Raw genomic sequence first — 25,631 nt, forward strand, 5'->3', positions numbered from 1 at the left:
TACTTAGAGTCACAAACACATTTTAACTATCACAAGGCAAATTGTCATTATCCATTGTTGAGATCTGCCTTATATTTTCATGTAATAATACTTGTAAAATTTTACTACTTTTTATTATCAATTCAATTCAGTTTCTCACATGCATAAAAATCAAGTTATTTTGGTTTTCTGCAATATAAAATGTGTTATATTTACTCTTAATTGATTCTTACATTACATTTTTAATGTGGTTGAGTTATAGAAGGAAGTCATTTTGGATGAAATACATGTATTTTACATTAACTTTCTTTTCCAGTTTTTTTGGTATTATGTTACTGATATTATTGTTGATAATAAATTATATATTACCCATACACCTTGTAAGCCTTGACTATGCCTCCAGAAAAATAGTCTGTTGTGAAAGCTCGTATTTCAAACATACATACTAGCTGAAGCTTTGATCACAAAACACCTGCTGCACAGAGTTGCCAAAACTCTTCTGGTGAAACATTTTTGTAGACACTTGTACAACAACTACGAAAAAATAACTTCCAACGAAGTCATAAATATTTTAAATTTGTGTTATACCTTGTGCCAAGTTCAATATAATAAAAGAGGAAACCCTACATATGCTTATTAGGAAATAGTAAAACCTCTATGTAATTAAGACATAGATATGTTGAACATGATGGATAAAGTATTCAGAATATTGGTGGGAAAAATGTAACTTCTTTTCTCAATTGTGTAAATAAACATCTTATTTCATTCTTAAAATTAACCCATATATATCTACAAGAATATTTCTACAATGCATCACACTATTGTAATAGAGTTGGATTTAAAAAGTACAATAATTCAGCCATGAAATATACCATTTTAATTTTTTATATAAAAATATCTAAATGGAATTAAGGCACCCCATAAATACATATATGCATATTTAAAATAATAAGTGATTTTTATCTACATGGCTTTCACTAAGTGACTTTAAACATGTTCTGACATTGTCATATATGAAATACCCTGAAAAATATTTTATGATTCTATGTATGTATTGCAATATGATTGATTAAGGATTACATTATGTTTTCAAAGGGAAAGAAAAGAAGAACTGGAAAACAAACACGTGATCATTGTACATAGTTACAGATAATTTCACAACTCTAATTATACCCACTTCATATTAAGATTCTAGCACATTCAAAAGTTTCTTAGCTCTATTCATTACTTTTGTCTCCTGCATTTTGTCAAGGATTGATCAAAGTTTTTTTTAAGAACAGTCAATATTTTCAGTTTAGTTATGTTTAGATTATGTTTTTTCCCCCAAAGACTGAATTATTTCTCGCATGAAGAGCTAAGGAACTGAAAAGAATTGTTGGCTGTTTTTTTTTTTCATTATTAAGTAATACAATACATATTTCGGTGTAAATATGGAGCTCAATTGGCTTCATCAGTAGTACAGGGGACAGCCGATGCGTCATGTCATCACAAAGCAAAATTGTATACTTGCTATTGGCCATATTAGAAGCTAGAAGGTTAGGCTGCCAGGGGGCACAGGCACAAGGTCTGGTGAAAGACATTGGTTTGCCTAGAAAGACCCGAACTTCACCAAGGTTGATTTTTCTATGTCATATAAAATATTGCCCCATTGAGAATGTTTTTATATTCTTCTAAAGTTGAAATCTGATGCCACTATATTTGCATAAAAATTAGCTAAAATAGTATATACAACAATTATCTTTATGAAGATGTTGTCACCATAATACATTTACACATATTTCATCCTATAAGAATACAGTCAGTGGTGTTAAGTCAATAAATCAGGGATTTTTTGATACAAATAATGTTGCATCTTCCATTTCCTTTTATAAACTTGACTTTATTGTATATAAAGTGGGCCTTGAATTTATATCCTATGTTTATTAGACTGGTTGATGCCTTTAGGGGAATAAAAAAGCTTTAGCATTTTGTCTGATCACAAAGAAGTCTCTTGGAAAAATTTTAATCAGGACATGATAGAAATTCTAGTAATTAGTAACAGGATATTAGGCAAGGGAAGCTGGCCTTCATTGATGATAATTTACCAAAATCATCATTCACAATGATTTTCCAATTCCATGTAAAGGTCAGTGGCAATATCAAACCAAACTGTCCTCAAAAGGACAGTTTTTCTAAAGTGTGCATGTGTTGACAAAGAAAAAGCAAACAAAGTCCACAATAGAACTGCATTTTGAAATCTCACTTCACTCAATTGTGTGACTCTTGTTAATAAAGATTCCATGATAAGGTGTCCTACCTACCCAACTACCAATTGAATATAATGCTTATTTAATATTTGTTTGAACAAACAAGTATTTCGAAAGTATATTGAGCAAAGGCATGTGGGAGTTAAAATCAAATGCAGACCTCCATAAGACTTGTTAATAAGATCAAATGAGTGAAAGTCTGGTGCAGTTTCCTTTGAGGAGAATGCTATGTCAGGCATGTTTATCTGTTATCTCTTAGCACAGCAATAGTCAAACAATGGATATTTTGGTCACTGAATTGTTCCAAAAGAGAAAGTATCCAATTAACATTCCAAGGAAGTGTTTTGGTGGCTGCCAAGAGTTAAGACAAATGTGCAAGACAGAAAACAGTTTTTCAAGCTATTTCTAAGGCATTCTGTCTCCCAGTAAAGAAGGAAGAAATCATGCTTTCATTTGCTAATTTCAGTTTATTTTGCAACTCCTAGCTATTTTAATTTACTATTCTAGTAAAGCTGATTAGGTGAGTTGGCTCAAAGCTATCAAACTCTATGACTTCCATTTTCTTCTAATTTAAATTTGATTCCTTGGAATTTAAGTAGTGACTTCCTAATGATGCTTTTTGAAAACAGTCATTCAGAAAATCAACCCATCTACTGCACTGTATCTTGAAATGCACTTCTGTTTTCCTTTCTATTAAATAGCTAAGAATTAGGCAAATATAAAACAGAAGCCCTTTCTGATCTTTGACATAGTGATTTTCTGAAGTCTTACAACCAAGTGTGACCATGCTACCCATCAGTGTACAAATGTATCACACTTCAGGGAATACACTAATTTATGAATAAATAAAACATCAGTTTTTTAAAATAATATGCCTGTAGATATATGTCATAAATGAATGTGAAAAATTAGAAAAGCATCAATCAGTAAGTGTAAAATCAACTTATCAGCTGTTCAACTTCTCCATACTCATCTTTGTTATAACTTGAGTTAGCTGAAATCAGTAAAGAAAAAAATGCTTTGTTTAAAAAAAAAAAGAAACTCACTATCACTACTATTTCAACATATATATGTTCTCCAATATTTCATGGAAAATGAGTTCTCTACATTTATACTGAGAATGAGGCAAAGTAGTAATAGCTAAAAGAGGATCTGGCTGTCCCTGTACATGGGAAATCAGTATTTCCTTGAAATTCTGGTCATAGTTGGAAGGAAAACTAATAGTTCCATAATCCTTTTTTCACTTCACTTATAAAAGCCCTCTTTCTGTGCTGACAGGGTGCCGTGTTCAGTGAAGAAGATAGCTGCAATCCGCAGTCCCCTGGAGAGGAAATTACTAATGGGTACTGGTGCCCCTGGACTTTCCGGAGTAACACAGTGGGCTGCTCCTGACAGAGAGGCACTGTGGAGGAACAGGCTACCACCCCATGGCCCCACTACTAAAGCCTTGACCTTTCCAGCATCACTAGAAGACATGTCCTTGAGGAACATCACTGCACTTTTTAGTTCATTTCTCCCTCTTGTTAATTTACCCTCTACCTAGCACAAATACTCAGTTTTTGAGTAGATGTATTTAAATAATATTCAATAAAACATGTATATATTTTATATGGATATGTATTTATGTATATATGAACATACTATATTATAATACCATAAAGTACATACTAATATTATATATGTACATATTATGTTCAGTATATACTATACATATTATATAGTATGTATAGTATAGTATATATAGTATATACAGTATATAATAAATGTAGTATAGTATAGTAGACACACATAATACATACATGTGTGCAAACATAGTACTATATATGCATACAATAAAACTAAATGTACACATTATATATACGTGTGTTGTATTTATATATATTAAAATATTATTTAATATATAGGCATCACAATATTACCCCCTTCATATGTAGAATTTATATGATTCAATACATATATTTAAAATATTTGAAAGCTAATATATGAAAGGAGAGATATTTGATTATTAATACATTAATATTTGAAATACCTTGAATATTAGTATTTTTAAATGAATGGTTATAACTATTCCTAGTGTAATCAACTGTTACAAATGTTACCATTTTTCAAATCTTCAATATTAATAACTACAAAACCCTAATTGCATTTTGCTCAAACTTACTAAAGTATGGTATGACATTTTAATTTTAGCTGATTTTGGGAATATCTATAAATCTGAGAAATTTCCTGTGTTTAATGATTATTCTGTTTCTTCCTCACAGAATTATATCAGTCATCACTATTCATCCACTCTTCAGGACTTTAAGTATTCAGTATAATAAATATGGCTCCCAAATTTAGGCTCCCCTAAAAATCATCTTGTATGATAAACTTCCATGACCATTTTCTTACTGTACTCTGAGAATACCACCATTCTTTCTTTATTTTTTTAATTTTATTTTATTGTAGCATGAGGGACAGAGTGATTACAGTGACATCAGTAAGGTAACGAGTACATTTATTTTTGAACAGTTATCCCCTCTGTCATTTTCTTCCATTTTAATGCCATCATTCTTAGCTGTATATAAGCATTTTGAAGGATGAAGATAGACATTGTGCTTCTAAGGGCTAAACCTCACATTAAGAGACAGACCTATTATTTAAAATGTCTTTATTTAATTGAAAGGAGATGTTCTCATTTCACTGATGCTAGTTTTGCTCTTTGAGTTGTCACACAATAAATCTAAAATACTCTTTTGGGAGCACGTTATTTGATCCTTCTATTCTCCCCATTATACACCACAATTATAACTCTTACCCCTCCATCTTGTTGTAGATACATCTACAATTCTTATAATTCCTAAGAAAAACTATTTTAAATATTATTACTTCAAGCAGAATTTGAAATAAGAAAAGAGATAAAATTATGAGTGATTAACAATTCATCTGTAATTTTGGTTGTTCAATACATGAATTTTAGTTTGAGAATAAACCATCAAAATACTTTTATTAGCTTTAACTTCAATAAGGTAGAAAAATTTTATTTAAACTGGACAGCAGTATAATAAACTGTGAGATAGAATGTAGAAATTACAACTATTAAGTGCAAAAATTTACTAAGTTAATTTGAGCAGAGTAGATTACATACTATTTACTAGCAAGGAAGAATGACAATTCAGATTAAAGTTCAATTTCTGTAAATATTATAATCTCTGAATCTCAACTTTTCATGAATAGAGACAATAATAAAATGTATCTAGGAAGATTATTCTCAGGAGGAGAATAGTCAGTTAACATGACTCTTGACTATTCATTTTATCATTGTAATACACTCTAGTAACAGCCCCATAGTAATAAATATGTTTTCAATTTTATTTTATTATAACAGTGATGTACAGAGGGGTTACAGTTACATAAGTAAGGTAATGAGTACATTTCAAACATCATTAGCCCCTCTGTCATTGTCTCCCACTTTCCCTCTCTTCCTGCTTCCTTCCCTACAAGTTATAAAGTTAATTTCCAACCTTGTGTCTTGTATTGATGTTGAGTTAGCTCAACCTTTGTCCTTTGTCTCAACATTTTGTTATTCCCTTTGCCTTCTTGAAAATCATATATGAAACAGGGTACCAAAATCAAAAACAGTAACAGGGGTAAACCAGAGGAAAAAATAAAACAAAACAAACACAAAATAATTAGCTATTAAACTATCGTGATCCTCTGCTAGACACATGATGAAATGTTCAACATCTCTGGCCATAAATGAAATGCCTATCAAAATCATATTGAGATTTTACCCCACCCTAGTTAGAATGGCTATTATCAAGAAAATAAATAACAATACATGCTGTCAGGGATGTGGCCAAAAGGGAATACTACTACACGGTTGGTGTAAATGCAAACTTATTCAACAACACTGAAAAGCATTATGGAGGTTCCTCAAGAGACTATAACATAGTCTCCTATGACTTGACAGTTCCCAATGGATCACAAATACCACCATACTAAAGCTACTAGCACAACTATGTTTATCGCAGCATTATTTACCATAGCTAAGATACAGAACCAACACAGATGCTCCTCAGTAGATGAATGGATCAAGAAAATGTGGTATATATACACAGTGGAAATCTATTCTTCCACTAGAAAAAATGACATTGCCTTATTCCTGAGGAAAAGGAAAGACTTGGAAAAAATATTATTAATTGTAATAGCCAGATCCAAAGAAATATAGACTCCATGGTTTCCCTCATTTGTGATAATTAGTGTATGTCCAGGATAGTCCTAACAGAGTAATAAATATTTAAGAATAATGATTTTGAATTATGAAATTTACCCAAATTATGATTCATTTGTTGGAAAATAAGACTTAAACATTGTTATTAATATAATGATTTGGTTATTAATATAATGATTTGTAATAATTATCAATTTGTTATGTATTTTCTTGAGGATAAATGTCCTATATTGTTACCTTAGTAAGTTTTGGTATATGAATTTCACAATAGTATTTTTGTGTGGAGGCCTAACATTTGTTGAAAACTTTTATCATTTTTTGAGATAAATACTGCTTTCTATTGTTTTATATTTACATGTGCAGCCTTGGTGATATACTAAGCAAATGGCTTTTTAACTATTTTCCAATTGTTTAAACCATTTTGTCCAATCCTGAATCTTGAATGCAGGCCCTGCAATGCTGTACCCAATGGGATTGGATAATAAGACATCTTGAATTTAAAGATGTTGAATAATAATGAAAAAAATCACTGTCAGAAGAATAATTACAATTTAAGAATTCTTTCCAATGAATGAGGAATTTATTAATACAAAGTAAAGAAGATATACACACATAAGTGAATGTTTGATACATCCTGCTACTGAGATTTATGGAAAAATCTTTTCTGCTACATACTGAGCAAAGACATGGAAAGCAAAAGAGTTGGCTACATCCCTCAGAAGAGATGAAAGATATTATAAAGTAATGAGAGGCTGATCATGCATTTCTCAGGATCATCGTTAAGACATGAATAATCAATTGGTGGGAGATTTCCCTTACCTCAAGAATAAAATGCTTATCTTTGAGATGTATATGAATCTACTGAGAAAAAGATGAAAAGATGAACTCGTGAATAAGAAAGTTCCAGCACCCAAATTTGTGGAATAGGGTGTGGAATGTCTCAGAAAAGCATAGTAAGACAAAACAGAAGAAGGGCTACACCAGTAACAGCTTCAGTGTTACCAAGAACTATATTGGGTGGAAAGAAATGCCATTGATGATAGTACTTGAAAAATAACTGATGCAAAAGCATCAGATCTTTTGGTTGACATGTATGTAAAAAATGTATGTGTTAAAATTTCTCTCTCTGTCCACACACACACACACACACGCATACACACACACACACACACACACACACACACACACACACACACACACACACACACACACGTTTAAGCCACTCCATTTGTGGAGCTAATTTATTACAATCCTAAAAATAGGAATACAGTACTTCTCTATCCACAATTTGGCTTGTTAAATTTATGAGGTAAATTGCAATTGATAAGCACTGATACAAAAGTAAAATAAGTAGCTCCTATGCTGGCCACTAGTGTCTCATATCTGTAACTGTATGCAGGAGGCTGAAGTCAGAGGATTATAGTTCAAAACTAATAGACAGAAAAATTCAGGAGAATCTTATCTCCAATTAACTAGGAAATATTAGAAAGGATAGGTGTGGCTCAAATGGTAGACTCTTAGTGTTGGCCCAAAAAGCTAAATGATAGCCCTGAGCTTTAACCCCAATACTGACACCAAAAAAATAAAGTAACCCCAATAACAAAAATGTTCCTTTTGTAACATTTTTAACTGCTGGTTTGATAAAGCATGCTGAATTTTTGAGCCATCATGCTGCATCCTACCGGGAGCATTGAATCATCAATGGTCCTCAATGAGTAGTTAAGCCACACTCTATATTCTACCAATCCTGTCTCAGTAAAGAGACCATATTTATCTAAATTTAATAAGAATACATTGTTGCAATTGTTCTATATTATTAATAGTCTTTGCTACTAATTGGTTGTGGTGTCTAATTTAGAAATAAAATTTTATCAGGGGTGAATATCATGTGCCCATCTACATCTTTAGGCATTCTTTGGAAATGATGGAATAAGTCCTTAGTGGCTAAGTGGAGTGTCATAGCTTACTGTCATTCCTATGCTCTCCTCGAAGATGGTCTTTTAGGGGAAAGTTTTCATGGCTGAAACACACAAATCTCTAGTTATACAAGCTGTATATTTTCATAGTTTCCATTGTTTATAGATATTGCTTATTTTTGTGTTTATTTCTCCTTTTGTTTTTTGATAAAGGTTTTTTTTTTCAAATAATAAGTACCACTGAATTATTTTGAGCAAAGGGAAGTATTTTTGGAAAGAAGTCTAAATACTTTAGGAATCATCTAGAATTCAAATATGAGTTTAAATTTTGGGGTCCAAAGAATGGCTCAAGTGCCAGAGCACCTGCTTAGGGAACATGATGCTTACTGCTCTAAATCCCATACTATAGTGGAGGGAAAAGAACAAAAAGTAGAAGAATCCTTAGGAGATATCATGGTGCCAATATCATTCCTCAAACACCACATTCCATGTTTTCAAAACTTTTGTTTAATGATAAGCTATTTATCAATGTTCAGGTTTATCTTCTTTTTTCTTATTTTTTCTCTTCTCTCCCTGTATCTTCCTTCTTCTCTCTCTTCCTGCCTCCCAGACTTATTTCCTTCTTTCTCTCTCCCTCTCTCCCTTCATTCCCTTTCATTCCCCTTCCCCTTCCCCTTCCTTCCTTGTTTCCTTCCCTGCCTCCCTTCCTTTCATCCTGCCTGCCTGCCTTCCTGCCTGCCTTCCTGCTTGCCTTGCTGCCTTCCTTCCTTCCCTCCTTCCTTCCTTCCTTCCTTCCTTCCTTCCTTCCTTCCTTCCTTCCTCCCTCCCTTCCTTCCTTCCTCCCTTCCATTTTCTTACTTTTTCATGCATTTTCTTGTTATTATAAAGATGATATACATTAGGATTGCAGTTACATATGTCAGATAGAGTACATTTCTTTTCCTACATGTCATTCCTTCCCCAGCTCCCTCCCAGTTTTTCCCTCCTGTCCCCTCCCACAAGTTTGATGCTTCACTTTCAACATATTTTCTAGAAAGCATTTGTTTACACTTTGTCCCACTCTTTCTGTGCCCCCAGCTCTTACCTTCCCAAAGACAGATAAATGAACAAACATGACAAAAAATGAAAACCAAAACAACAACAAAGATAATACCTAGTTTCTATTTCCTGGAATTCATTTTGATAAATATTATTTTATATGATCAGATGCATATAGGTATTGTGGCATTGTGTTCTTTGCTAAGAATATCCTTTGGTCTCACTATGTGTAAATACCTAGAGGCTTGTATAATTTATTGTATCGTTTGTTTTTTTTTTTTTTAACTATCTGATGTTTACTTATAGGTTTATAGGCACATTCTAGCTACCATAAAAACAAATGAGGGAAACAACTCAACTCGTTTACTTTTATTTGTTAATACACTCTCTCCTGTCTTCCTTTCTACTTAACCAATCTAGAAAAGAGAACATATATATATATATATATATATATATATATATATATATTATACATGAACTACATTCTTTGATTACTAAAAAGTTTACCTAGAAAATTCATTAATTTTGCTTTCCTTTTTAGACAAAGTGTCTTAAATTCTCAAATGGATTTTACCAAAACGTCTGCATAATGAAATGTCCAGAACTAGAAAATAATACTGGCTAATAAAATAAATTTTTTAAAATTGTGTGATCACAAATAAATATTGATGCTTATTTATTATGTAACTATCTATCCAACTATCTGCCTATGATAGATAGATAGATAGATAGATAGATAGATAGATAGATAGATAGATAGATAGATAGATACACATCTGTGTGAAGACGAATAGGCTTTATTTCAAGAATGAGCAAAATTTATATCTGAATGCGTGGGTGTATGGACATGTATGTAAGGGTATAGCACCTATGGCTCTCATTCTCTCTCTACATGATTATTTTTAGCATCAAAGTATAAATTTTAAGAAGCTCTATTTAATCTGTGTATATAATCAAAACCTTTCATTTTAAAAAGTAAATACATCATAAAATTAGATATTATTATACGAAGTTCTATGGAATGAGAAAAATCATCTGGATTAAGTAGATTAGAGCATATTTTACAAACAAGTATAATATATCAAATTTGTATTTTGTCTTGCATAGCCACCTTATTTTTTTTTTTTTTTGTCGGCCGTGGGGTTTGAACTCTGGGCCTGGGCGTTGTCCCTCACTCAGCTCTTCAGCTCAAGGCCAGCGCTCTACAACTTGAGCTACAGCGCCACTTCCGGTTTTCTGGTGGTTTATTGGAGATCAGAGTCTCACGGTCTCTCCTGCCCAGGCTGGCTTTGAACCGCAATCCTCAGATCTCAGCCTCTTGAGTAGCTAGGATTACAGGCGTGAGCCACCAGCGCCCGGCAGCCACCTTATGTTTGAGATAAAGCATATAATTTTATGTTCAAACATATCATAAAATTAGAATCTGCTAAATATTTAAATTGACCAATTGTGTACATTTGACAAATTTGTGTTTTATCAGCTTACCCTTGCAACTATTTACATGAGAGGAAAATACATAAATATTGGGTATGCTTAACTTGTATCTGATAATATTTCAGTTGCATAGAGGCTGTGCTCTGAAGATAAATTTTGGAATTCCTCACTTATAATAAGTTCTGCCTAATTTTTATACTACCTTTTATGCTCATAGAGATTTACATTAATTATTATCATTCAATGCCTTCAGATTGAATATCTAACAGTGATGTGTGCTTTTGATACACTATGAATGTGAGATTTAATAGTCTCCAGAAGCATAAATTTTACTAAACTTTTATTAACTAAGGATTTTCTCTACATAATTGAATAGCTCTATGATATGACAGGTAGCATGATTTAAGAATGATTAAATCTTGCCGGGCGCTGGTGGCTCACGCCTGTAATCCTAGCTACTCAGGAGGCTGAGATCTGAGGATCGCGGTTCAAAGCCAGCCCGGGCAGGAGAGACCGTGAGACTCCTATTTCCAATAAACCACCAGAAAACTGGAAGTGGTGCTGTAGCTCAAGTGGTAGAGCGCTCGCCTTGAGCTGAAGAGCTGAGGGACAGCGCCCAGGCCCAGAGTTCAAGCCCCACGACCGACAAAAAAAAAAAAAAAGAATGATTAAATCTTTACATTAAGCTAAAAATAGCTTTTTTATGTCCAGCTAAGAAAGAAGTAAATGGAAATAATATTTATATTATATATATTTATATTTTGCTGTTTGGACACATATATTTAGAATACTCAGGAAAGATTCAGCCTTCATAAACAGTTTTAAGCATTTATTTTCTTGAAAGTAGTTTTGAGTAATAAATTCTGATACATCATAAGAAAAATAAATTTAATTTGTCTTGTTTTGAAACGTATTTTGTTGTTTCCTTTAAGTAAAGAAAACTTTCACTTTCAGTGCACCTGTGCATTCAGTGCATTCAGTATACCCATTTTAAAGGCCACTTTTCCATTTCAACTTCTAAATAAAGTCAAGCACTGCCTTATTATATTGAATAGTATTACTTTTCCTTACACATTTTAATTTTAAATTGTATGTAAAAGACTTTCCAAAAGCTTAATGTGTTTAACTGGCTGATTAATTTCTGATAATTCAGAGTAGGATGATATTTTACTACCACATACTTGACTTACTTATTAATTACTAATTGCCTTCTAAAAATGAGTTGAAGGCATTTCTGTACTCAGGTTGAGTCAAATTTAACTATACCCATGCATGGACATTACATACATACAAAATTATGAAATAATAGCAGTATTAGAACTATAGAAGATAGTTCTATTTAATAGGTTGATCTATTACATCAGATGGAATTTATCAGGATATATCTTTTTCTACAGTTTAAAAATAAAATCCCATATCTTCCCATAAAAAGTGATAAATATCTAAGTTCCAAACAGCCTACTTACCAAAAATAATTTCACCAGGAATTTCTACTCTAGCAATTTGTGAGGGTTTTTAAAGGATTCTTCTTATATGAATTCAGAGAAATACTTTAGGAATTGTTCTTGTAAATTATTTGCATGAACTTTTTGTTTCCTTGTCAACCAACTATCTAAAGCAGGACAATATTCTGTCACTGCCTCTTATATTTCCCCATGTGGAACCAGGTAATTCATTGCTTTCTCCTATAAGTCCTCAATACTATGACCTCTGTTTATTCCCATAGTACAAGCTGATGGTAACTTTTAATGACTATTTACATATAGTCCATTGATAATGAAGAGGAGTGCAATGAAGAGTAGTTGTTTATCCATCTTTTGTGTACCTAAGAATCACCTGGAGAGCTTATTAAAAAGCAAAGACTTCTGGAATTCACTCCCAATGATTATGATTCAACAGAATGACCACCAAAGTATTACATTACTAATAAGCTCCAAGGGGATGCTTTTAGTCTGTGGACATACTGATATCATTTTACAATCGTAATATACTTTATGCATGGTATCTGAAAAAAGAGGACAATTCCTGTCCTATCTTTCTCCAGCTTTAGCTATACTTAATTCATAGATAATATCCTATAATTTTTATTTTCATGTCATGAGTTCTAGTGGCTCAAATTCCTTCAATGAAACCTTTATTTTAAAAGATGTGGCACATTACATATACTTTTGTCACTGACAGTGTCATTTCACTTGTTGGTTCAAGTAAATAAATGCATAGGAATGATTGTGTGTTTTAAAGCACTGTATAAAGATTAATCTAATCTTCATAAATGTCTGATCAATTATATAACACTGATGAAAAAATTGAAGAATGAAGAGAATAAATATAATTTGAACCTCACAAATCATTGGAAAGTATTTACTACTATTTTTAATTAAATGACTGTGGCTATTAGATTATCAGATATATATTTGTATAATATATAGTATCTTGTTTATCAAGATATACTATTGATTATTAATTGGTTTCTTCTTATTGTTTCATTCAATTGAATAAAATAAGAAATTTCAGGGAGTCTTTCTATTGTCTTAGCTAACACATTTTCAAGTTACTTTTGCAAAAGATTTTGTGTGCACATTTCCTTTTATCTAACAATTCAATTACCAAAGGGAATTAGCATAATTTTTATTACCTGAATGGTTCAAGTTTTATTAATAAAAGAAATTAGTATTTAAGAAATTTGGTTGTTTCTCAAAGTATTTATAGAACAGATGGCTATAAAAAGATTTGAATGAACTTTACTTATTCAACAGTCAAGTGCTTTCATACACAGGGTTGATAATGTTTGATATAGTCTAAAATATTGTCTTAAGATCTTTAAATAAAAACAAACAAAAAGCCCTATGTTCTTAATCTAGAACATAAAAGAGTGATTCAAAATACCTCATTTGATGATCAAGTTTACTTTCATATGCTCCTCACTAATTTTGATTGATTATAAAATAGTTGGTTCATTATTATAATCTTAGCTCCTCATGGGGCTGAGTTCTGAGGAAGTAGTTCAAACCCAATCGGGGAAGAAAACTCCATAAGATTCTTATCTCCAATTAACCACTACAAAACCAGGACTGGTCCTGTGGTTCAAGTAGTAGAGTGCTTGTTGAAGAGCTGAGGGACAGCTCCCATTCCCTGAGTTTAAGCCCCATGATCAACAAAAAAAAAGGAAAAAAAAAATTTAAAACCTGTTTTCTTTGAATTTCCAAGAGATCCAGACATAAGAGAAATATTATTTCCTTCTAAGACACATCCAAGTATGTCTGAAAACAAAGTCACTATGTCAGGAGATGTGAGGACGGTAGCTTCAGGTAAAGATATCTTAGTGGCTATGTTCTATTGTCTATTTAATTTTGGGCATATGAGGGGAGGCTAAAGCTCATTTTTTGTTTATACTAAATCGAGGCATAATCACTTTTCCCTAGAAGGAATAATTTAATTCTTCTTAGCCCACTTCATTTATTTCTATTTCACTGCTGACATCTACATTATCATTTCAATATTCTTTGTTTTTTGTATTTTTTCTTTTTTTGGTGGGTTGCTGGCTTGAACTCTGGGCTGTGGCGCTGTCCCTGCCCTCTTCAGTTCAAGGTGAGCGCTCTATTGCTTGAGCCACAGCGCCACTTCCTCAATGTTCATTTTAAGTAGTAAATTTCTAGTTTCTCAATACCAAAATTTTGCTTTAGTGTACTCATCACACGTACCCCAAGCCCCTAATGTACACTTAGAGTTCAACGTCATTGCAGCTCAGCAATTCTCCTTTTATATTATTTAGACCTTTGTAATATAATTATGCCATATATATAGAATTATTCATTTTATATTATATTATATCAAAAGCAAGTTTGCCAAAAGTAATTATGTTTTTGAGATTAAACCACGTGTTTTTTCTTTTATTAAGTTGGTCAATTTTCTAATAATCAGTGTTCTATACACCTAAAATACATACATGTTCTTCTCAGCAGAACATGGAATTTTCTCCAAGAGACATTTTAGGTCACAAAGCAAATTTATCGAAACTCGGGAACATTGAAATTATACCCTGTATTCTCTCAGACCACAAGAGAATAAAATTAGAATTCAGCAACAAAAGCCACCAAAGAAAATTCTATAACACATGGAGACTGAACTATTGAACCACCAGTGGGTCAGAGATTAGAAAGGAAATTCAAATGTTCATGATATTTAACAAAAATGAGCACACAATCTACCAGCTCCTCTGGGACATATCAAAGGCAGTACTCAGATGCAAGTTTATAGCTCTGAGTTCCTACATCAACAAATTGGAGAGATCTGAAATCATCTGAAGCTCCTTGAAAAAGAGCAACAAGCTAAACCCCAATCCAGTAGATGGAAAGAAATAATTAAAATTAAATCAGAATTAAATGAATTAGAGTCCACAAAAACATAGAATGAATCTATAAAACAAAGAGTTGGTTCTTCAAATAAATTAACAAAATTGACAGACCCTTAGCAAATCTTATCAGAAAAAAAGGAAACACACCCAAATAAACTCAGAGATGAGAATGGAAACATCACCACAGAAACAACCAAGATTCAGAACATAATAAGGAAATACTTCTAAAAAATTGCAACAATGAGACATTATGTCAAAAACGAACTTTACAACTTTGGTGGGGGAGGGTGGAGGGAAGGATGGGATGGGAAGGGGAAAGGAAGGAGGAGGTACAATGCTTGATAAGAAATGCACTCATTATCTTGCTCATGTAATTGTAACCCCTTTGTACAGTATTTTCACAATAAAAAAAAATTTATGCTAGTAAGTTTGAGAATCTGGAAGAAATGGACATATTTCTAGCAAATATTGACATGCCCGAAATAAATCAAGATGATTTAAATCAACTTAACAGACCCATATCAAGCTACAAAATAGAAGAAGCAATAAGAACCCTCCTATCCAAGAAAAGCCCAGGACCAGATGGATGTACAGATGAATTCTGCAAGGCCTTCAAAGCAGAACTCACTCCAATACTCCTCCTAATCTTCAATGAAATTGAAAGTGAAAGTTCACTACCAAACTCTTTCTATGAAGCCAACAAACGAGGCAGGGACTCATCAAAGACACCTACTTCATTGATGAACATCAATGCAAAACTTCTCAATAAAATTCTGGAAAAAAAAATCGTTTAACTAAGGATACAGGTGAACCCACTGCAATAATGAGATGTACAAGTCATTATGTTGAAAAACGAACTTAACAACTTTGGTGGGAGGTGGGGGAAAGATAGAGTGAGGGGAGGGGAGTAGTATGGGAAGGAATGGGAAGGAGAAACAACTAGGAGGCAATAATGCTTGATAAGAAATGCACTCGTTATCTTGCAAATGTAATTGTAACTCCTCTGTACCATATTCTCACAATAAAAAAAAAAAAAGAAATCGACTTCAACAACTCATCAACAAAATCGTACATTATGTTCAAACAGGATTCATTTCATGGATGCAAAGCTGATTCAATATACGCAAATCAATTAATATAATTCATCACATCAACAAGAGTAAGGATAAGAACAACATGATTATCTCAATAGATGAAGAAAAAATGTTTGACAAGTTCCAACACCTCTTTGTGATGAAAACTCTAGAAAGACTAGGAATCCATGGAACATTTTTCAATATAATAAAGGCTGTGTATGACAAACATACAGCCAGCATGATACTTAGTGGCCAAAAGGTAAAGCCTTTCCTCTAAATTCAGGAATGAGACAAGGATGTCCACTCTTTCCACATCTCTTCAAATTAGTATTACTGTTTAGCTATAGCAATAAGACAACATGCAAACATAAAGGGGATCAAAATAGAGAAAGATGAAGTAAAACTCTCCCTCTTTTCAGATAACATGTTCTTGTACTTAAAGCACCCCATGGACTCCACTCCTAAGTTACTCGAGTTGATTCGAAACTTTGGCAAAGCAGCAAGGTATAAAATTAACCCTCAGAAATCAATGGCTTTCCTGTATACCAATAACGAGAAGAGCACGGCTGAAATCAGGAAAGCAACTCTTCTTGTAATAGACCCACAAAAAATGAAATACCCAGAAGTTAACTAAAGAAGTGAAGGACCTCTATGATGAAAACTTTAAAAACCTGAAAAAAGGATTTTAAAGCAGAACTAAGCAAGTGGAAAAACCTCCCATCCCCTTGGATTGGGAGGATTAACATAGTGAAAATGGCAATACTTTAAAGGCTATCTACAAATTCAATGCAATACCTATCAATATTCCAACCTTATTCTTCAATGAAATAGAAGAGACAAACCAAAATTTCATATGGAACAATAAAAGATCCTGAATAGAAAAAACAATCCTTAGCAGAAAGAACAGGGCTGGATGAATAGCAATACCAAATTTCAATCTCTAATACAAAGCCATAGTAATCAAAACAGTTTGGTACTGACAAAAAAGCCCAGACTTGAGGACCAATGGAATGGAACTGAAGACCCAGAAATGAACCCACAGATCTATAGCCACCTAATCTTCTATAAGGGAGCTAAAAAATTACAATGGAAAAAAGAAAGCCTCATCAGTAAATGGTGCTGGAAAAATTGATTCAACATCTGTAGAAAACTAAATCTAGATCTTATATAGCACCCTGCACCAGAATCAACTCGAAATGGATCAAAGACCTCAAAGTAAATGCAGATACTGTAAAAACATTACAGGAAGGAATAGTAGAAACTCTAGGGCTCCTTTGCACAGGACAAAATTTTCTTAATAAAGATCAAAAACACAACAAATCAAAGAAAGGTTGGACAAATGGGTTTGCATTAAACCAAAGAGCTTCTGTATTGCAAAGGACATAGCTAGCAAGATCAATAGGAAGCATATGGACTGGGAGAAGATCTTCACTAGCCATACAACGGACAAGGGTCTCATGTCTAAAATATATTTAGAATTCAAAAAATTAACTCCCCCAACAACAAATCCTCAAAGAATGAACTGCTCCATTGATAAGTGAGCTAACTACTTAAAGAGAGACTTCTCTGAAGAGGAAATAAGAATGCCCAATAGACACATGAAGAAATGCTCAACTACTCTGGCCATAAAAGAAATGCAAATCAAAACAACATTGAGATTCCACCTCATTCCAGTGGAAATGGCTATAATCAAGAAATCTAATAATAATAGATGCTGGAGGGGATGTGGCCCTACTGCTTTGTTGGTGGGAGTTCAATACCTATCAATATCTCAACCTCATTCTTCAATGAAATAGAAGAAGCAAACCAAAATTTCATATGGAACAATAAACGACCCTGAATAGAAAAAACAGTCTTTAGCAGAAAGAACAGGGCTGGATGAATATCAATACCAAACTTCAATCTCTAATACAAAGCCAGTCTGGAAACAGTATGGAGGTTCCTCAAAAGACTACACATAATGCTCCCCTAGGACTCAACAATCCTATTTTTGGGCATTTACCCAAACGATCACAAACAAGGATATTCTAAAGCTACCACCATAACTATGTTCATTGCAGTATTATTCTCCATAGCTAAGCTATAGAACCAACCCTGATGCCCCTCAGTAGGTGAATGGATCAAGAAAAAAAGTGATATGTATATATATATATATATATATATATATATATATATATATATACATATATGTTTATATGGAATTCTATGCCTTCATCAGAGAAAATGACACTACCCCATTTGTTAGAAAATGGAAAGACTTGGAAGAAATTATAATAAGTGAAGTAAGCCAGACTGAAAAAACTAGGTCCCATGATTTCCCTTATTTGCAATAGCTAATACATTAGGGATAATCTTACCAGATAAGTAGTAAAGGTCAAGAGTTATGCACACATGACCACATAAAATGTTGCTAAGCGAAATGAAACCCAAATTAGGGACACAAGAACTTTTATCCGTTGTTTTTAATGTACTTATAATGTAATATGTGATGTTTTTTCTTTTATATGTTCTTCCTCTATGGGATAACCCCTGTTGTCACTGTATTTTATTCTGGTGCCCTGCATCTTGTATATACTTTTTTCTAATTTGGGGAGGGGAAGGGAAATAACAAAATGCTGAAACAAGGATACATTGACCCATTGTAACAATGAGATGTACAAGACACTATGTTAAAAATGAACTTCAAAATTTCCCAGAAGAGGGGGAGGAGGGGATGAGTTGAGGAGGTGGGGAGGGAAGGGATGATTAGAGAAAAAAAACAGAGGGGTAGCAATGCTCAAAGTGAAATGTACTCATTACCTTGCTCACGTAGCTGTAACCTCTCTGTACAGTATCTTTACAATAAAAAATATATAATAAAAATGAGCAAACCTCTTACATATTTAAACAAGAAGGAAAAAGATAATATTTACCATAAAAACATAAAGAATATGGTGATATAAGCATTACTTATGTCTGAGGGCATTTATTTCCCTTAATGAGCTGATGATGGACTCAGCAAGGAAGCCCTGATTTTCATTATAATCACACTTGTCATGTTTGTTGGTAAATCACATACATATTTATCATTCATGAAAAGTAAAACATGAAGCCGGGCGCTGGTGGCTCACGCCTGTAATCCTAGCTACTCAGGAGGCTGAGATCTGAGGATCGCGGTTCAAAGCCAGCCCGGGCAGGAGAGACCGTGAAACTCCTATCTCCAATAAACCACCACAAAACCGGAAGTGGCGCTGTAGCTCAAGTGGTAGAGCGCTCGCCTTGAGCTGAAGAGCTGAGGGACAGCGCCCAGGCCCAGAGTTCAAGCCCCACGACCGACCAAAAAGAAAAAAAAAAAAAAAAAAGAAAAGTAAAACATGGAAGAAAGAAAAGCCCAAATATTGAAGCTTAAAATGAATGGCATGATAGCCATCTATATCTATATCTATATGTATCTACATATGTACATGTCGATATGGAATATCATTCAGTCTTAAGGTAGAGTACAACCCTCCATATGCTATAATCTGTGAATTAGAGGAGTATTAGAAGTGATAAGCCAGTCACATAGACACAAGTCCCACATGCAGTCTTACACATTATTAGTAAAACGGAAGCCACCGTTAATAGAGAGCAGTGCTTATTACAGATGAGGAAAGGGAACATAAATGTTGTCTGTATTTGCTCATTTTATGTTGTGTATAGCACTAAAATATCAAATGTATCAAAAAGTACAATTAGTGTACATTAATATAAATAAAACAACAGATTTTCTATTGCAAACAGAAAATCTAATATGCTATAAATTGAGATTCCCAAGACAGTAGGAAGACTGAAATGGTAGGGTTCAATACAAGAAAAAAATTGCCAAAGGATTAAGCATATATATGTTTCTAATTTCTTATTTTTCAAATTTAAGGCTTTAAAATATCCTTGACAGATTTTACAAATCAGACATAACCAACTGTATTTAGACTGCATTTCAGATGTCTCAATATTTTTTCTTAAAAATTTAAAATTCCATATAGAATGCAATTTAAGATTAGTTTTGCCTTTTAACTAATGGAGGGTTTTTTATTTGTCCTGGATTTACTTCATAAATATGTTTGCAAATTGATTAAGCATTCGTATATGCCTATGATATTGTCATCATAGTCATTTTAACCAAGGACATTGTTTTTAATTATCTTTAAAATGTATATTCTAACTTCAAAGAATCCTGAAGTCACTTGTGAGATGCTTCAGATGAAACAATTTGACACTGATTCTCTGAAGTAGTAAAAGAGAGTGTCAATGGTTTTCATGCCTTAAAATAAAAAATTTTCATCATATTCAACTTGATGAACTGCATTTTGCACATTTTCACATAGTCATTAAAAACAACCTTTGGGGATGGGACAGTGGCTCAGAGATAGAGTGTTTGCCTTGCATGCATGAGGCCCTGAGTTCGATTCTTCAGCACCACATAAACAGAAAAAGCCAAAGTAGTGTTGTGGCTCAAGTTGTAGAGTGCTAGCCTTGAGCTGAATTGCTGAGGGACAGTGCCCAGACCTAAAGTTCATGCCCCACAACCTACAAAAACAAAAACAGCAAAAAACCAAAAAACTTTGAAAACAAAGGCACTGAATTTATGTGAAGATTTTCAATATCAGAATTTGAAACTAATATGATTTATATGATAAATACATAATACTATAAATATATAGAACTATGTAATAATATTTAACAAATAATATAATTATAATATAATAATAGTCATACTATAAATCAAATACAACAGAGGCTTTATCATTCTGAATTACTTTACCTACAGATACTAGGACCACTGCAGTTCATTTTTCTTACTAACTAAAAAATAACTTTCAAATTGTAATTCCAAAATTAACATCAGCTTTAAATTTACAAAAAAAAAACAAATTTTATAAAACTGTTTTTCAAAGGTCAATTGACAATGCAAAATTGAAAAAAAATTGCTAATGAGATGAAATATCCAAAACTGTTCGGTAAAACACTATTATGCACCAATGTGCATGAGGCTTTCAGCAGAGTCAGGAATACATAAAGATGAATCTTCAGGTGGAAAGATCATATTTACTAGATTGGAAGTAGATTAATATAAAAATATTCCGATTCTGAGATGGAAATATGAGTGTAAAAAATATTTTCAATTTAACTTTTACTACAGACCACACTTTAAGTTTTATGGGTCTCAGAAAATATATCTCCTCAGCCAAAAAGCTAGTGTCTTTAGAGTTTATGTCTGTAAACTGAGAAGAAAGACAGTTAATAAAACTTTGCACTTTCTAAGATCCTACTCTTTTCAATAAGTGCTCTCTTTTACAGCTTCCTTTAAAGGGTATACCTAAAAAATAAAAAAGAGAGGTAAAATATAGAAATGAGCAGAAAAAATAATGTATCTATATAAACTATAAGATTTTCATCCCACTATTCTACTTGATGTTGGTGTCTACTTTAAACCAATTAAGAAGTTTTCTTTTTCCTCACCAAGAATAATAAAACAGTAGAAAATGACCAGTGATGGCATTTAAATTTAAATTAATAGATCTGAATAGAGTTAATTCCAGTGAGCATTAAGGATATGGAGAGAGTGAATTCTGAGCAAATAAAGAGAGTCTGAGGAAAATAAACAGGAGAAAGGGACATAGGTCAGATTCTCTTAAATCCTTTTCAATAAATCAAGAGAGTTTCATAAGAAAAAAAATCCATATCTGAGAAACACAAGAATACTTTCCTTTTAGCAAAGAAAACTCTGAAAATTTCACTTGGTAACTGCAGAAAAATACCATAAAATTCCAGGTTGGGGACACAGCAATATATTTTTTAATTTCTAAATTCATGTACCAATTTATCTATAGATAAAATTTCATGCAGCTTAAACATTATCTTTTACAATTACATTGGTCAAGTGATCGCATACAGAGCAACTAGCTTAGAACTGAACAAAATAAATGGGAGGAAACTCAATTGCCTTTTCAGTAGGAAAACAAGATTTTACATGACTCATAGATAAAATAATACCACTCTTCGTGTGGATATTGAAGGTTAGTGTATGCATTCACTGAAATGTAACATATTGTTGTATGTGTGTTACCATTAGTTATTATATTTCAGGCTCTATAATCATCAGAAACACTGAGACTGTAAGACTAAAACCAGATTTACTATTTTTAAGTAAAACCATCAGAGTTCAAAATTTTTAAATAAATACAAAACTAATGGTTTCTCTAAACTCACAAAGACTTTGCCTCTCTTTAAATTAAGGAAATTTAAATTTAGGAAAATTTAAATTAAATTTAAATTTAAATTAAGGAAATTCTGGATAATATTTTTGTGAGAGACAATTTTGATATCACATGAAATAACTGGCTAAATTAGAAGTAATAGATAAAGTTATTAAGCATCTATAACCTATCCAGACTAAACCATAATTTATCGATGTACACACCTATAACTCAAAAGGAAGATGAGTCAGTAAACAAAGCTACCAACAAACTCATTGAGTTCAATTATGAACTTTGGTTTAGATTCTATGTTGTCATTAGAAACTAAGTTTACAAATTCAAAACAAAGGACTCTTTTTAATAATATAACAATAACAAAAATTAAAAAGTGATTACAAAAGATGTTAGTACATTGGCTTCTCTTACACTTTCTCCATGTTCAATAGAGAAAAACTGGATATCTATTTTATGAACATTCCTCTTTATCTTGGTCTTTGATTACTTATGGTTGAAGTTCATTATTCCGCTAATATAAATGAGTGTATTAATTTATCACATATACCCTGAGAGTATAAAAATAGGCATATTTTGCTATCGCTGATAAAAATATAGTGTTCTAATATGAAGAGGGGGTATATAAAATAGTTAATACATTATATTTCCATCCTAATATATTATACATATCTCCCAATGATCTAACTGAAGTGATTCTCAGATGTTATCTGTATACTAGAAATGGTTGTATTCTTAGAAAAATACCTGTGCTTCAAAATGTCTACAGTATCTGCTCTGATAGGAAAAGTTTGACAGATAGTTACAGTGGGCAATCAAGTTTGAGATATTTTTCAAAGACTTCAAACAGTGTTGCAGTTTTTAATAATCAATTGATCTAGATAGAGCATGTTAGAACTTTTTCTTAGCTGTGCAGGGTGAGTCTTTGTGTCTCATGCTTCTGTGACTAAGACTAAGATACAATTAATGGTTGCTTTGGATTTTAGAGGAAGGTGTTATGGTGATCTCTGAAAACAATTATTTGACCCATGATTAAGGTAGGGTCTGAAAAGCAGAATTTGTAACTTCTCTGGAACCAGATAAAAGTGGTTTTGTCCCTCCCACTGGACAAGACATATTTTCTGATAGAAGCATCTTGAAGTTTTGCTACATTTCTAGTACATTTAAAATGATCAGACACCAAAAGTTTTGTAAAATGTTATTGCTACAACATTGGAGAAGTACAATCCATGTTTAAAAAAATAGCTTTTTAATGTTACAGAATTTCAAATGACTATACATCCAATGGTCCAAGAGTAGGAAGTCATCTGACTATGACTCCTGAGTTCAGTCCCTGTGCACTTGTCATTCTGTGCTAGAAGGCACAAAACAATCACATGAAAAAATGGACAGGTTTCCTATATTGCCTAGCTATATGACTTTGGCATTTTCCCCTATGTGTTTTTAGCTCCACAGGTAATTTCCTATGACAATCCTCGAATATCAAATAAAATGAGCATGATTGTAGCCATTTGTTAGCATTAAACAAAATATACAATTGTCACAAATATTCATTCTAAGGTGGACCTAAATAAATTTGATGAACAGGGATATTGTCATTTGGCAAGTTAGGCTTGGTGCAATTGCATACAAATTTGAATTAGAAAAGTGGGACCCCACTTTCACATTCACACATTATCTCCTAAATGGGAAAAAAACAAACCACAAAAACCTTGCTTTAACAGGATTGGGGAACCAAACCTTCCTTAAACAGGATTTGGGGAAAGTTGTTGATATTAGTAAAATCTCAAGAATCCAGGCCAGTCTTTCTGTTTTAGTGTACTATGAAGTAAAAATCCCTTCTGCATGCCTAATGAATCCATCATCAAGGATCGGTGAACAATCCTGGGGCATGTCAGTTTTGACAAAATGAGCTCATGAACAACTTGGCCATGATAGAACAAAGAAGCTATAAAGGACCCACAGTGCCAATTCTTTCCCAGGAAAACTCCTTTGATGAAACAGTTGCAGAAAAACAGACTTAGCAGTGGACCAGTGGACCAGTGGATCCTGATTAGGTCACCATTTGCTGGGTTCTCGGCACTCTTGCTACACTTGAATTCTTACTCCACTTTGATGGGGACAGTGGCTTTTCTTAACAAAATGAGTGCATTCTTTAGATATGACTTAGCTTTTTGTGTGATCTAGGCTTCCCTCTGTACCATTACTTGTTGAACATCTAATGCATTTATACCGTGTCCCACACTAGTTGGCATCAGGTCAAGGAACCTAAATGGAAATCGTGAGTGGTTAGGGATGTCACAGTTTTAGCACTATTCCATAAATCCTAGCGTTGAACAGAAAGTCATGTGCAAATTTGAGAATCTACCAGCTGGTCTGACTCACTTTACTCATTCACAGTGGCCTCCTTGTAAACCATGGACTTCCCAACCCAATAAGCTTGTACATGGCATGACAGAAAAATGCATTACCTATTCCCTTATTGAATACTGTCCTTCCTCAAGAAACCATGGTACTTCACTGGGATGGAAGACATGGAACATGCAGGTCATTCTGAATTTCTTATCGGAAGGGCTACCACTCAGCATTAGTCAGTGCTCTCACCTTACTTGAATGTTGTTGAGAATAATTTTAGTATAATCTATGATTTAGATCTAAGAAATAGCAGATACCCTTAATGGCTAAGGGGTCCCCTTGATTGTAAAGAAATAAGACAAAAAATACCCCACCTCATCCTTTGTTATCTAGCAGTGCTAAAATGTGCACAATCTGTCTGTTTCCTCAGAATTTGATACCTCCCTACATGTACCCCATTAAAGGTTTAGTTTTATTTTTCTTAAAAAGAGCTCTGATAATGACATAAACCTGAAGCATCACCAAGATGACCTCTGCCCTGATAGTCTATATACTCATGCAGTATAGCTCCTTCATATATTTCTAATTGTACCTTAACTAGTTCAAATCAAGAGTCCATCTGTGTACATTCTATCTTAACCAAAACTATTTTCTTTTCTGTATGTTTTTGTTTAGAAGTTGCATAAGGGTACATTTTATGATATGCCATTTAATTTAAATACTTAAATAAGCTCAAAATAAAATAAAATAAAATAAAAGATGAAGAATCATCTATTTCAAATATCTAAGT

The sequence above is a fragment of the Dipodomys spectabilis genome, unplaced genomic scaffold (genome assembly GCF_019054845.1).
Source record: "Dipodomys spectabilis isolate Male_0828 unplaced genomic scaffold, ASM1905484v1 ptg000075l, whole genome shotgun sequence".
NCBI classification, from domain to species: Eukaryota; Metazoa; Chordata; class Mammalia; order Rodentia; family Heteromyidae; genus Dipodomys; species Dipodomys spectabilis.